Source organism: Colias croceus, chromosome 19 (assembly GCF_905220415.1).
Source record: "Colias croceus chromosome 19, ilColCroc2.1".
Lineage (NCBI taxonomy): Eukaryota > Metazoa > Arthropoda > Insecta > Lepidoptera > Pieridae > Colias > Colias croceus.
The window spans coordinates 7,100,165-7,111,165 of record NC_059555.1 but is presented as its reverse complement, the minus strand read 5'-3'; positions in this window follow the sequence as shown (position 1 = coordinate 7,111,165).

Genomic DNA, 11,001 nt, shown 5'->3' with positions numbered 1-11,001 from the left:
TTCATTCAACCGTACTTTCTATGATAAGGAACTTATGATTCAATTGAACACTAACCAAACCTCAAACGTATTCGTAAAACAAATGAATCATAATATTATTATCTTAATCACTACTGAATTTATTTCAACATATCTTTCTTCTTATTATGAATAGAGGACACAAATAAAACATAAGCGCTTAGCGCATATTTCTAGCGTGAAAAATTGTATAAGTATAGAGTTGGAATCTGTATTTTGATACCTATAATTAGTATTGACAAAAAGAACTTTAGACAAAAAATCTGAATTGGATTGGTCACTGCGATAAATAGTTTTATGCACAGGCACAGTCTGATAATTATCAAACTTCAAGACCTGATTAATTATCAAACTCATAACTAATATTTAAAATTGGGATACCCGATTTCTGTTAGGAAAGAGAAGAACTAAAAGCTTAAAAGTTTAAGTTAAGCAATTGAAAATTGAACCGAATGTATTTATAAATGAGGATTATTTTTCAATAAACTAATTATCCTGTGCAGTTGTAACAGCTAGAATTTATCCTGATATTCAATTCTTGGAACCAGGAAGCATGCTGTATATCTGTAATCGTGTTACGTCGGTCATGACAATAGTTACGTATTTATTAAGGAAATTAATATGTTTTTATATGTATAATGGTATACCATTCTACGTAATAGTATTTCAGACGCAAAGTCTAGTAAATTAATTATATACGTACGCCCGAAGATAATCCATACTAATATTATAAATGCGAAAGTAACTCTGTCTGTCTGTCTGTCTGTTACTCAATCACGCCTAAACTACTGAACCAATTTGCATGAAATTTGGTATGGAGATATTTTGATACCCGAGAAAGGACATAGGCTACCTTTTATTGCGAAATATGTACCACGGGCGAAGCCGGGGCGGACCACTAGTGTAAAAATAAATAGTATATGGAAGATGAAAATCCATGGAGGACTGTCGCGTAAGAACCACAGGACAGTTCTTGGGTATATTATGTAGTTATATATAAGTTACATATTATGTAAAATTAAATTGTAATATTGAATTATTGACATGATTTTAAAAGAGCAACTATGGAGTTTCTTGCCGGTTCTTCTCCATAGATATTGCTTTCCGAATCGGTGGTAAATGTTAAAAATATGTAATGACGATTCGAAAGTGCTTCTAAAAGAATTCTAATGGAATAAATAAATGTTTGAGTTTGAGTTTGAGTAAAAATCCTATGGGAATAACATGTTTCACCGCGGTAAAAAATATCCTATAATTATCATTCTCTAGCTTCCTTAATAAATGATTAATTAAAAAACATCTCATAAAAATGCTCGTTGCTCGTGTTCATGAATTAAATAATTTTGTACTAAACAACAAACAAGTCGGTACTAAAAAAGAAACAAGTAAATAAGAATAACATTCAACAATAAATTAACGAACAGATTTTATGTCATATCACTGCATAGTATAAAACAAAGTCACTTTCTCTGTGTCCTTGTCCCTTCGTATGCTAAATGACGCAACGGATTTCTTTTTAATAGATAGTGTGATTCAAGAGTAGAGAAGATTCAAGAGAGAGAGTTTTAGTATACATTTTTTAGGTTTTAGAAAAAGCGGGCGTAGCCGCGGGCGGTAAGCTAAGCTAAGCTAAGCGGTCATAAATAAATCGCAAGCGCAGTCATAATTTCAAATTATAAAAACTACATCAAAACCCAATCTATTTTAATATCAAAAACCGTGACGTATTTGATTGGCCCACATCTAAAAAACCTGCAAACTACCATACGTATTTGCAACCGGTTTATGTTTTTATTACCATAAATATATTACAAATTATATTAGGTACCTGTTTGGCACGCGCGGGGCTTACCATTCTATATTATATCGTATAGAAATTCTTCGCGACGTAATTCCCCAACTTTATTCATGCATGTGGGAAAGGGCATATGATTAAACATTTTATGATGACAAATTATCAGTTTTTGTAAGGAATAGGAGAAATTATTAAACTCGGTTGTGAACCTGCCGGGTAGACTTTTTTGTAAATTTTTAGCAATTATTATTAACCTTATCTAATCGGGGATAAATCCAACAATTGAAAATTACTAATTTAGTCTTAGTATACTCGCTTTAATTTAGAACAAAGACCTTAAAGTTAATTTTTTTTTCATACTTTCATTTTTTGACGAACATTATCTGTGATTTTAACTGACAAATAAGCTAAACAGAAAATATCCAAGAGCTGTGAAACTGCCTTAATAAACTTAAATTATGTTAACTAAGTATAAGTTTATCCATTGCTTTTTAACATTGAATAAAGGAAAGTATTTTGAGGATAATTTTCATTAAATTCCTAACTTTAATCATATCCTAACCTATGTGGTCTTTTATTAATAGAGACAAAGAATAGCTAAAAATAATGAGGCATTTACAATTAACCAATATACCTGAATATTAAATGTATCTATTGATTTATAAATAATAATTTTACAGCCCTATATGAACTGGATATCCTATATTAATGTGCATCTTGACACTTTGAAATGTGGTAGATAAGTTAACTATCAATTAAATTTTGACAACTATGTTGAAGAAATTATTGCTCTCTCAAATAACCGAACAATGAAAATCGACACTATATAAAGTAAAAGTTGCGTGTATATGTCTATATTTATATTATTTGCAATGTATTGATACAGTAATTGTAATTATAATCATTTATTTTGCGCTATCCCACGACCTTCATACATGCAGTCCTTTCCTACCAGGATGCCTGGTAGAGATTGCTGTTCAGCAATAAGGCCGCCTTATATACAAATGATGCCTTTTTGTGATATTGTTCTTTTTTTGCTTTGTCCATTCATGTTTGTACAATGAAGTGTAATAAATAAATAAATAAAAGTTAAATATTTGTAATGCTCATAGAGAGAAAAGCTTATAAAATGATACCTATACAATTTTTAAAATTAGCACCTCGCCTTTATCCCACGTCATCACTTGAATCATCCCATTCATAGATCCCCGAAGACACAAGGTTTACGTAATGGGAAAAAGATGCACAAAATATCAAGCCATTCTTATGTATAAATACTCGTTCATCCTTACAACATATCATTCAACAACACAAACTGAAACAGTCGTGTCGTATTCAACCAAAATGTTTGCATTCCAAGTGTTTTTCCTTGTTACATGCCTCGCTGTTTTGGGTGTACAGTGCAGAGTTATAAAACTGGAAGAGATCCCAATTAAAGAAGAAATGACGTTGAAGATTTCTATTAAGAAAGACAACGAAGGAAACCCCGTGGCTTCGATCAAGTTGATCGAAAAGCCTCAAGCTTCCATGGATTTGATTGATAAATTTGTGAAATCGACGTTCAGATCGATACCAAGTTTAAATGACAGATCGTTTATTTCGGGAACGGGCTGTCCTTTGGGGAAAGTGAGGAAGGGCTTTGCTTGCATTTAAGCTTACACAGTGAACGGTAAAAGAATTGACATCGTCTTGCTGAAGATTGTAATGGAAGATACGTGTTCATGAAAATATATGAATATACTAGTGGTTCGCCCCGGCTTCGCCCGTGGTACCTACATGTTTAAACTATCCTATCTCTCAAGTTGGATCGAACTGCACATCGTGTGCGAATTTTATTATAATCGGTTAAGTGGTTTAGGAGTCCATTGAGGACAAACATTGTGACACGAGATTTATATATATTAAAGATTTGCGATAATAGTAGATTTATATCGATGGAAGCTCTCTTCGTTGATGTTAGCTTGGTACCTTGGTGACTTGTAGGTCACGGACGAAGTGTTTTCAAGGCTGTAATTATTAATAATTTTGTTATTTCTATGAAATGTTTCATTTATTTATTTGTATGAATGTAATTTAAATATACCTAATTATGCCAATGAACCAAAAATGTGATATTAAACTTTAAGGAATTGTTCTTGTTGATTGGTTGTAATTTGTAATAAATGTTTTCTGAAATGAAATGTACTTTGTATTATTCTTTCATCCTTTTTTGACATATTTTAATAATTATTCATTCATATATACATAATTATTTTATTGGTCGTGTCATTAACCAGAAATTTGATATATAGAGATCAATATTATGTAATTAAGAACCAAGATTGCAATAATTTTATAAAACTGCTCTTGTACTTATAAGGATAATCAGTATAGATAAGGATAATATTTTAATAAAAAAACTTGATATTTGAGAGGTATTTTAAGGCATAAAATTCATATCGAAGTATTAAAAAAGGAGTATTAAACTATTTTTAAATTTCATTCAAATTTTAATAGAAAATTCAAATTTTGTTTTTGGTTGTATTGAAAAAAAATTGTTATTTAAATTTTGTTGCGTAGGCGATTCCGGAAATTTTAATATAATATCTATTTACTATTTTTGACTTCTATCACTCAGGGAAGGATGTATAAAAACACGAAATATTTATTTGCTCGTTCTTTATTCATAGGTATTGCCCAAAATGGTCAGAATTTTGGGTTGTACAGTATGATTTTTAACCCATGGCTGACCAGTTAATATGCATATTAACTGGATGATGCTGGTAGTAAAGCCCAAGTTTCTTCAAACCTGGACTCGATAAGAACATTATAATAACAGAGTAGTTTATCCTCAACGCTATACATAATACATTATTGTGTGTATATGTGCGTGTGTGTGTGTGAAACAGCATTGCACAGTTGTCATAAATTAGATTACAGTAAATTGCACTATCAATTAAATAGGAATCCATATAGGTTATTATAGATAATTTAAAAACCGATTATTCTATTAGCTAATAATGTACCTTTGATAGCCCTGCAAGATATTACTACATTCCAGTTTTGTGTTCTATGCGCATATTTTTCTAACAAAAATAAATCGCACAATGTCTTCGTATGATCTATCCCCGTGCTACAATTCATCAAAATCGGTTTAGTTATCATAAGTAAAATGCAATAAATATTAGAACTTATAATATTTGTGACCAATTTTCTGTAAGTTATGAGTTTTCTTATAAAGTTCTTATATCGTAAGTAGAGATTGGATTATTTAATTATTTAAGAAAAAAAATGTCTATGTACAATATTACGAAGAATCAATTAATTCATAAAATATTATGATTATCAGAACATCTTATATGAATTTATAAAACGTCTTATCTATTAGGTATGAGAACAAGTTTCTAACGGCCGAAATTCTCAAACACAATTCCATATTTGTTATTAAAAGAAGGTTTCTAATTGTCTAATCTTTGATTTCCAAATGAGTTGGCGAACTTAGAATGTAGAGCTAGAAGCTTGCAATTTACATACATATATATAGAAAAAAATAAAGAAACCTGATTAATAAATTATTATTTAAAGCTCTAATTATGCAGTAGCGAGTGTCTTTAATTTTTATTTATTGACGTTTTTACCGAATGACAAAGCTTATAATTTCGAGACGAGGTCGATTATTAAAATATGAATCATCATAATTGATGGGCAATAACTATATTACAAAATCTACCAAATAAGTCTGAGGTATCATACTTATAAGAAGATTTTAAACTTTCATCCCGGTCATTTGGGTAAACGGTCTTATCGATTCATCTCCATAGTTGAGTGCAAATTAAATAAGTCTTTCTCAAAATATGTATATCGCTTTGGTTCTTTTATTTGTGTTGAGTGCTGAAACAATAAATAAAGTTGAAGGAATACCGATAAAAGATGTAAGAGATGTGGAAATGGGTCCATCAGTTGATGATAAGAAAGATATGCCCCTTGATGAAGGTACCAGGCTAGCAGAAGCAACCAGCGAGTTGCATTCAACATTCGGAAGTAAAAGTGTTATCAGTAATAAAAAATGTGCCGAAGGATATGTGCTAATATATGGAATATGTAAATGTGTCAAGTGTAAATAAGTGAAAAAATACTTTAAGTATTATATATTTTTAATTATTTATTATTCTGTTTTTTATTTCTGACCAAAATGTTTCGATCTCAACGTGATAATTATATAAAGGAACTATTTTTGTTTCGATAAATTTACTTCAAAATTATGTTAGTATAATAGTTGCATGTAGTTATTTATTTCTGAGGGATCTTCATCGCAAACTTTCATAATAACTAGCCATATAGTACAAGTTCTCGAATATCTATCTTTGGAAACATACGCAATTGTGCGTCAGGTGCAAATCTATAATTCTCTTGATAAAAATATTTATTGACTGACATAAATTTTAGAGATGTTCCTACATAACAACGACATTTTGCATAAATTATAAAAACCCCACATACCTACTTAAATTTATCCTTATATAAGTACACATTTAATAAAATTTTGTTAGTCATGAATTCTCTCATTGAAAGTATATTTGAACGCTAGCCAATTGAGACAAACAGTTTCATTATTAGTTTGGCATCAGCAACACGGCTGGCGCATGAATTAAAAAAAAAAATTTAATTCCAATTTTGCATCTATATAAAACTAAAAGTGTATTTAGTCTGTGCCCACAACAGTCTGCAAATTAAAAAAGAAACAGTTTCAAATATCGAACGGAATATCAACGCATAAAGAATATAAGGATGGATGCAGAAGGGGTTCAAACACAAGCAGTTGAAATACAGGAGCAGAAACAGGAATGTCAAGTGGCTATTGATGAAGAAATGCAGCCTGTGAAAATTGGTACATGTGAACATATTATTGGCAATGGGAATTGTCCTGAAGGGTTTGTCAGAGTTGGTCCCGTCTGTGTTCCGATGGACGAATGATTATAAATTTGGCTTCATATTTCTTCGTTGTTAATTGGAATAAATAAATGTTTGTTGATTTATAAACGGTGTTTTTATTTATTATGCTCTTTGAATGAAAATAAGTAATAGGTATGTATTGCGTACATTTTTAGTTCGCCGCGCAATCGACACTGAATCATTGTGCTACTTTTTTTATTCGGAAAAAGTGATGTCACAAAATTGTTGGAAAATAACACATAAAGACACGCTGCATATCGCGCCAATAATGTTTATAGTATCATTATATCTATACCTTATGGCTAATATTTAAATATGTGTGCATTGTGTATACAGCCTTTGCCACCCGCCCTCGAGGGCTATCCCATTGCGCAGACTCCAATTGACCTCTTATCTATTTATGAGAGCCTAGTACCTAATGTTTTGGTTTTCTGATGTTCTTTGTACTAAAAAAAAATGAAGGGAAACAAACATCCCTTCAACATCCATCCCATCCTCACAACAGTGTCGTCGTATCTAAAACTTTGTGCCGTTCGCGTTGCTAGTGTCGGTTATAAATTATTGTTACATGTATTTCTATTGTTATTGTACAATATTATATCAATATGTTGTATATTGATGACGAAAAAATTTTGTTAATCAACGTTTAAAGTTTATTCTGTTGCTCCTGATTGTTAAGTTGCCTAACCAAAATTAACGAAGAACAGCAATATAAGTCTAGATTCGAGTGGATAATTATTATTATTGAGACTATACTTCAAAGTCAATGCTAAATAAATAATAATAATTAAAAAAGAAAAACAAGTTTGTTGAACAAACTGTGTTATTTGCATGTCCTGAAAGAGCGTCAACCGTTAAGGAAACGATGGGCTTATAATACGTGACATGTGACGTCATTAGGGCTTATTTATAAAATAAATAATAAATACTAATTTATTTTACACATCTTTATATACAAACGAGATGTACTAGATCTCACCTGTTGTCCTGCCATGCCAGGATACCATATTCACTTAAAATAATAAAAAAATAGATTACGACCATAACGACGATACTACGATTAAGCGAAAAAAATTATAATAATAATTATTATAGTTTACAGACTTGTATCATATAACGATTGTTAGCCAGTTCATAATTTTCATCTCCTTTGACTTGTGACTCATTTTCGGGTATACGACATATTATGTGGCAAATACATTATTTGGAAGCATCAGCGTAAGAACTTACTTGCCTCTAGTTAAGTCTACATCAGGAAATATCTACTTTATTATAAATCAAATGACGTTCATCTGACAAATCATACGTCATTATAAACACGAAGGCTACACGCTATTGAATTATCATCATAATATTATGTATAACTAGCTTCCGCCCGCGACTCCGTCCGCGCGGATGTCGGTCTTCGCGTGGATGGTTTATTTCTCCATTTTGAGTAGGTACTGACAATAAAATCTTATAAATATCTATTGGACCCAATTCCAAAATACGGCTAGGCCTATAATAATACGCAACGTGTGTTCGCGGTTCTACGGAACAAGGTCTATGGATAAAACTGAAAAATTAAGATTAATTTTTTTCTACGTATTTTTCCAGGATAAAAAGTATCCTATTTTACGCCCAGGATAATAAGGTATAATTATACCAAGTTTCATCGAAATCGAACCGCTAGTTTTCACGTGATGCCTTCACATACAGACAGACAGACAGACAGACAGACAGACAGACAGACAGACAGACAGACAGACAGATAGACAGACAGACAGACAGACAAAAATTTTTTTAATCACATATTTGGGTTTGGTATCGATCCAGTAACACTGGAATGGGGGTGGAATCCAATACCCCCTGCTATTTATTTTTTCAATATTTTCAATGTACAGAATTGACCCTTCTACAAATTTATTATATGTATAGATAGATGTATAATTAGATCAACATAATTTAACCTTGTTAAAAGCTTCTGGATCCCTTTTTATCCAAATATGTAGTTATGCAATTAATTTGGCAATAGTTTTCCTGTTTCTGATCACCATTAGACGTTCTGGGAAAAACGTAACCCAAATTCAATACTAACCTAACAAGATACTAACGGTCAAATTATTGCGATTTAATTTGCTTAATTGGTATTCTATGTTCTAAGCAAAGACGGAGGATATATGATTCATTAAATTACGTGTCTATTACAACGATAATAATAATAATTTAATTTAAGTATACGTCAGATTTGTGTCATATTCTTCGCACCTATATAAGGAAGAACAGTTAAGGTAACGTTGTCATTTGTAATTTGTCGTGTACCAGAAATACGTTTGAGTTCAAAATTAAAAATGTTTACTGCATTAATAGCGTCTGTGATATGTTTGTTTATTTTAAGTGTTGAGAGCAGAGTGATAAAAATTGATGAAATTCCAATAACCAGTGAAGGTGTAATGATTACATTTGATGTAAATAAAGATAAAATAGACCCAACAATGAGTATTCGCTTTAATGAAAACGAAGAAAGAAAAGTTTATCCTATTGAGGCAGTTGCTACCAGGAGAGTATTACCACCAGGAGGTTTTATACCAAATTTTGATGACAGAGTCTTAATTTTTGATAACAAGTGTCCGAATGGACAGGTACGATACCGTTTTAGGTGTATAAACATGTAAACAAAACATACGTGTTAGAAGAACTGATTTTCTTTATAAGGAAACTAGAATGGGATTAAGAACATCAACAAGAACAATAAAAGCTATAAAATGGGACGTATAGGAAGCTAATATGTTTGATGTTTAATTTAGTTAATCCATCTTGTGTTTTTGGAATGTATAATGAATTTCGTCCTTAACATTATGAGTTGCTGTGACGTTTCAGACACGAATGTATTATATGTATGTTGTAGAACTGACATTTTGCATAATTTATTTTATGTAATAAAGGATTGTATATATTTGTTTTTTTATTCCGGAATTTTCATATCTTATTTTTATATTTTAGTCTTTATCAATATACATTTATGTGATATAGGGAAAAGTTTTAATTTTTGTAAATTAAATTGAGTTGTTACGAATCAATTACAAAATCAACTACGACTTTCATAACTAACAGCAGAAATCTGCTGCAAAAAGCTACAGGATAATTATTCATACCTACTAAGTGAGTCAGAGTATTTATTGTGATAAATATTCCATCACAAAAACACTATGCTTACCGCAACACATTATAATATTTTTCCGGTACTAGTATTTGGATCGAGCCTAAACCTTTAGCCCAATGATATGTGCAAGTGACTACTGAAATGAGTATGAAATTCAATTTTAATTTAAATATAATTAAATGGTTAAGTAAAAAGACATGATCGAGATGTACATTGTACACTTTTATTTCATAAATTAGATTAACCAGATAAAACAAATTTATGTATGTAAAACATCACAAAGACGGCGGCTGGCTAATAGATAATTACTTCGTTATTATTAAGGATTAAAAGTATGAAAACAAACTTTACGACATATTATTTAATTATATTTTAATAAAAAAAAAATAATTACATATACATACCTATATGTTTTGTCTTGTTACTCTACTATTCTATTAAAATCATATCCTTGTCGTAAATGTGATAGATAATATAAATATAATATTTACATAATACACATACACATTACACACATATGAATCACGCTGAAATTGAAAAAAAAAACACGTTTCTTTTCAGGTAACATACATTTTTCAAAAATGCAATCAAAATAAGGCTTGTCTTACGTAATGGTCATTGATCTTAAAAATTTTGTATTTTATCCAACTAGGTATTACTAGATAGCTACTAGTTATTATTTTGTGGTATTACCTAGGACTGGGAAAATATTGGATGGATTATTAATATAATACTTACCTACTTTTATGTGATGAAAAAAAATGTCGTATCTTCATTTAAAATAACAAAACTTGTGATTTGCAATTGTTTATTAAATTAAATAATTAATTCATAAATCTTGGTCCTACAAGTTTCAACGCTAGGTCACATAATTTATACAATATACATATTAAAAATTGTTATTTTATTTAAACGAAAACATAAACGCACACAAAATTAATTAAAATAAACAACACTTTTCCGTCCATTTTCAGAATATATTTTCATTATTGTCTTTGTGTACACAGTATATTATTAATTACACATTTTAATTGAAAACTGTAGTTATGATGCTCATATTGATATTTTGATGAATCCTTTGAGAATATTTTTACAATAAAATGTATATTTTCTG